This window comes from Pistacia vera, unplaced genomic scaffold (assembly GCF_008641045.1).
Source record: "Pistacia vera cultivar Batoury unplaced genomic scaffold, PisVer_v2 Contig58, whole genome shotgun sequence".
In the NCBI taxonomy this organism is placed as follows: Eukaryota; Viridiplantae; Streptophyta; class Magnoliopsida; order Sapindales; family Anacardiaceae; genus Pistacia; species Pistacia vera.
Window position 1 is genome coordinate 483,866 of NW_022196423.1, and position 6,000 is coordinate 489,865.

Here is a 6,000-nt window from a genome sequence, read left to right on the forward strand (position 1 = left end):
GCACCCCATTTCCCCCTTTTTTTTTTTTTTAAACAGGAAGGTTTATTTACCAACATCATATATACTATATAATATATATATATATATATATATATATATATAAAACCTCTCATCCATAACTCAACACGCCATCCAAATAATCAGATCTGTAAGTTTCCAATTTAATTTTCCAGTCAAGCCAAAAAGTTTATATATATATAAAATCCCAGCCACCTTTACCTGCATAATTTGGCTAAAAAAATGCAGTCCAGAACCATGTAATTCCAGCCTCCAATTCATGTTTTTATTCAACAAAAATGCAACCCATAAACACATATAAAACCAGCCACCACTACATGTATAATTTCGGCCGACATAAAATTCATAAACACATGAAATCCGAGCCATAATTGCATGCATCATATAATACATAACCAAAGAAATCTCATTCAAACAATAAAATGGAAAACACAACTTACACATGCAGACATGAATTTAAGCATTTGGATGCAATGTATCTCCATGCATGTAAAATCCTTCATATCTTAGAAACAAAACTCAACAATTAACACATGCACGCTTGGAAATATTGAGAAAAATGTTTGATTTTTGTCACTCACCCCTCTAATCCTATAATTGATTGCCTATTACAGTACTTGGATTTCGATCTCCACCGTTCAGAATGTAGAGTTGTGTTTCATGAACAACATATCCAAAAATCAAAACGATCGGATGGCAAACGAGCTCCAGATCACGATTTGTGATGCACTGTTCCCAGACACAAAAACTAATATATCCTCTCCCTTTCTCTTTGTTCTTCCTTTTTTTTCTCTTCCTCTCTCACTTTATCTCTCGGCCGAACCCACTCTTTCTTCTCTTCTCCTCTTTTTTTTTTTTTTTTCTCTCTTCTTCTCCTCCTTCTCTCTTCTGCTCTCGTTTTCTTCTTCTTCACTGGGGCGAACTGCCCAGTCTTCTTCTTCTTTTAAACAAAACATTTTTCTGAAATTATTCTGCCCCCCAATATTCTCTAAATTTCAATCTAACCCCACCACCTAAGCTTTTCCCAGCAAAAACCTCCAGATTTTGTGCCCTTGGTACGTACAAACCCAACCGTTTCTATTTCTTGCAATTTCACTCCCAATAAAACTTTTAAAAACTAACAGAAATCCCCTTCCATAAAAATAAAATCACAAATGCAATATATATTAGGATTAAAAAAAGGGAGTTTCACAGAAAAATTAATAATAGCACCATATTGATTTGATAGTCTTAAGATTTAAGTATATATCTGTTGACGTCCGAATTTGGCTGGTCATGAGATGATGCTTGGTCCGAGAGTTGAGTTTTTTCCCCTTTAAAGCTGGAACCTGCAAATAAGTAAAGAAACATCAACAAGAGCCAACCATGGTGTTTGCTGGAATGACTCTTCTCAATGTTTTAGTCAACAAAATTAAATAAAATATTCACTACCTTTGTGGAACGGTTAAGAACGGATAGAAGAGTCAAATATTTTTAATTTTGTCTTAATATATTTTGGGTCAGCCTTACTATATGTCATTTTCCCTTTTATATGACCACGTTTCTGTTGGGATCATTGAGGTCGTTTTTACTGGGATAGCAACAAGTGTCTCCTTCCAATTTTTAGAACAAGATCACCAATCTTTCTTCGTTATACATATGCCACGTCTTTCTTAATATGACAACCTTGGAGTTGTTGACACCCTCATTAGGCAACAAGAACTCTTAAATGCAAGGGAAACGTCATGAAAATGAACACCTAGAAATCACAAACCCTAATGAAATGGACCACAAATCATTCTATATTACAACAAAAATGGCCTACAGTAACATACAAAAAATGTTACCGTAGATAATTCGTAGCATTTATAAGGATGCTATGACAGCCCATGTTACTAAAAAGCAGACATTAGTAACACTTTTTACATGTTACTAATCATTTTAATAATTGTCATAAAATGTTGTTGTTAAGTATATTACAGCACTTATTCGTAGTTACGAATGATTTTTGGTAACACTGCATAAATGCTATAAATAAGTTTTATGTAACATTCTTAATATGTTACAATTTAGTTTTCTATAACATTCTCAAAATATTATAGATAAGTTTTCTGTAACATTCTTAACCTGTTACAGTTTAGTTTTCTGTAACATCTCAATATGCTATAAATAAGTTTTTTATAACATTCTTAACTTGTTACAATTTAGTTTTCTGTAACATTGTTAAAATGCTACAAAAGAGTTTTTAATAACATGTTAAAAGTGCTACCAAAGTATCATTTATTGCATTTAGTAAATGTTACAAAATTATTTTTCATAACATTTTGAAAGTGTTATCAATGTGTCTATTATAGCATATATAAAATTGTTATAGTTGTTATTTAAATAATACAAATTATAAACAATGATACACTAATTTTCCAAAGAGCATTTCATTGATGGTGAACCTTCATATACAAAAAGTTTGCATATATGCCTAATAAATAGGCACCCAACATCATTTACATCAATGAAATCTAATATGCTTCATATATCATATCACTTTTTGTAACATATAAACCTTCATATACAAAAAGCTTTATATATGTCTAACCAGTATGCAGCTATCATTTTTACATTATAATACCTAGATGATTGGAAAATTAACTATGAGTAATAGTTAATACCTTCCAATCATTCAAAAAATTCTAACAACAAAAACCATCATGCATACCATCTTCCATTTCAAATTGTGCTTTACCAAAAAAGTACTCTTGCATTTTCACAACCTACAAAACCATTAATACAAAAAAATCTTTAATTCCCATGTATATTCTCAATGACAACACATATATATTGAAAATTCAAGAAAAGATTAAGACAAAAACACCCCAAATATTTAATGCAAAAGAAAGAGGAAAATAACATGTTTAAATCTTCAACTTCACAATCACTAGTTCTAAAAAATGGCACCATGTAAGTTTAACAAACATATTTAAATATTCAACTTCACAATCACTAGTGCAAAAATGTCAACTGCAATTTTACAGTTTGCAAACTGCAATCTGTAAAATTGCAGACTGCAATCTGCAAAATGCAGATTGTAGTTTGCAAATATTCCGACTGCAAAATTGTAGACTGCAGTTTGCAAACTACAGTCTGCAATTTTACAAGTCGCAAATTGCATATTGCAGTTTGCACACCATCAAGAATCTTTCTTCACTCAATTAAATAACAAAGAACACATTATTATGTTATAGTGCAAAACCTTTAAAGTTTTACAAAGATAGTAGAGTGACCTACTTAGATATATTTCATGTCATGCTACACAATTTAAATAAAAATTAAAAACTTCTGAAGATAGGTCAAACTCTATACATAAACTGTGTGTTCATACAATTAAAACATTGAATACACATATACCTCAGCATGAGAAAATTTAGATACGAAGATAATACATACCTCACCAGCAGCTATACGAATGACATGAAGAGTACAACTTTGCCCAGAATTTCCTGCATCCAATAATTTAAAAGAGCAACAGTAAGTTTCTAAGTTATACCTAAAACCTCAATAGGAAATAATGAAGCCCAAACCGTATTTGAACTATACAACATATAAACAAAATACACCATTTTACAAGGGCAAAGTAATGATAATCAAGAATTCTTAAGTGCACAAACATGAAATTAGGATCAGACCAATAAGTAGAGAAACTGTGCTTCAAAAGCTAAAGTAATATTCTCAATTGCTAAGGAATTGACTAGATACAAGTAATTCATGATTTCAGAAGGAAAACTTTTCCCTGTAGATGGATCTCCAAAGACCTTTCCTCAAGGAACACACTCTTTCCATCCCCATGTCTCATAATTGAACATCGGTCGCTCTCGGATTTTTCTTAAAAATTCTATTCATCATTTTAAGCCATAATTTTAACAGGACATTCTAGAGACACATAAGTTGTTGCCATAATTTTCTCAAGTCATTCCGGAATCAATAACTCTTTAAAATACAATTTTCTTTCAACTCATTCAAATTTATCCCCTGTTTCCAGAATTGGGATTACTGAATTGAAAAATTCATAACAATTCAGCCCTTAATCCAAACCTCATGAAACTCTCCAGAATTAAACTAGACACATATAGGATTCATCAGAATTTAAAATCACTCAATTTGGATAAGAAAATAAGAATCAGATCATTTTCCAAAAATACATGTTCTGCAGAAAACAAAAATTCCAGAATTCACAAGGCAACTTCAAAAATCCATATAAAATTCAATCCTTCCGAGTTTTTGAGTGAAATAAATTTTTACACACTCCTAAAGAAGTTTACAACAACATATCTGAAATTCAGCTTCACACGAAAACCCAAAACATACAAACAATTTTCGGAATTCCAGATGGTCAGATTTTTGTACAGTGAACCCTTATATCAAAATCATATCTTTAATCAAATTTTGTTTAGGAAACACATGTATATTCTACCCACATCAATTTATTGAAATCAATCTCCCTATTTTAGTTTTGTTTTCATGAATTTGTACCAAATCATAGACAAAACAATCCAAAAGAGTTCTTTAAACCAATTGAATCATAAATCACCAAAAAGGGGAAATATCAAGCTTTACTCACCTCCCATTTGCTCAATCTCCCTTTGCTTTTTCCGATCACCGGAATTTGCTCGCCGGTGGCCACTTTTCCAGCTGCTTCCGTCTTTCTCTTCTCTCATCTCTCTTTATTATTGGTTCCATCTTCCTCTCCCTTCTTTCATTTCTTCTTCCTCTCCTTCTCTTCTTCTTCTTTCTCCCTTTTCTCTCTTTTCTTTCTCTCCTTTTCCTTCTCTCTTTTCCTCTCTTTTTTTTTCTTCTTCTTCTTCCCCGTTTTTCTTTTAATTGATTGGTCACTGTTCATCAAAATATCTAAAAAAATTTAAACTAATCCTCACTTATTTTGGCCATTACATTGTACTCTTCAAAACTTTAGGGAGTATGGACCAGCCCTTAGGATGTCTAGAAGTTGCCGAAAAACTAAGAAATTAAAGTCATCAAGAAGATGAATGGTCACAGATGGAGGAAGCTTAATGGTTGTTGGAATCTAAGAAAGTCTTACGTGATGACGGCCAGCCATTAGAGAAGGAAAACGGTCGTCAAAGGTGGAAGTTGGACGTTCTCCGGAAAATGGATGAAGATGGGTGGACGTTTTTGGCTCTGCATAACCTTCCATCTTCCTTTTATACTATTTGTAAAAACATTTAAGTTTGGTCCCTACATGAATGAGATGTAACAAAGTAAAGCCCAAATAGTAAATTTGACCCCTAAACAATAAAAATGAGACAAAATCAACCTCGTTTCATATTGGCGGGAATAATATTTTGTTTTCCAGTAAATAATTGGGTTTATGGTAACACTTATAAAATGTTACTGTATTTTAATTATATGGTAACATTATAAAAAAGTTACTATATTATTAGATTTATTATAACATTTTAAAAATGCTACTGTAGATATATTTTCCATAATATTTAAGAAAAAGAGTTATCATTGATATAACATGTGCTACAAAAAGTTAAAGTATTACATATAAAAATTGTTGTTGTAACATTTTAACATCAAGTGTTACCATAGATAGTCTACGGTAACACTTTAAAGAAAAGTGTTACTGTCCAGTGTTACCGTAAGCCATTTTTGTTGTAGCTACTTTAAGCCTAAAGAGGAAAATAATCCTATATGTGTTAAAAAAATTTCCTCAACACCTTAGAAATCGCTCAACGGTTGATTTTAGAACTTCTGGTGTATGAACTTATCAAAGGGCTGCACTTGAACCAAACCCCAATATATAAGTATATATTAGTTGTCATGTGTAATGATATTAAAAACTGCAAAATTTTGTCTTCTAATAGTACACCAGAAGATGGTCCGTACCCGAGATAAAATTTATGATATTTTGAACAATTTGACGGTAAGTTATGTATGTTATATATATATTAATTTATTTTTCAAGTAAAGTATCTGTATGAGAAGAGA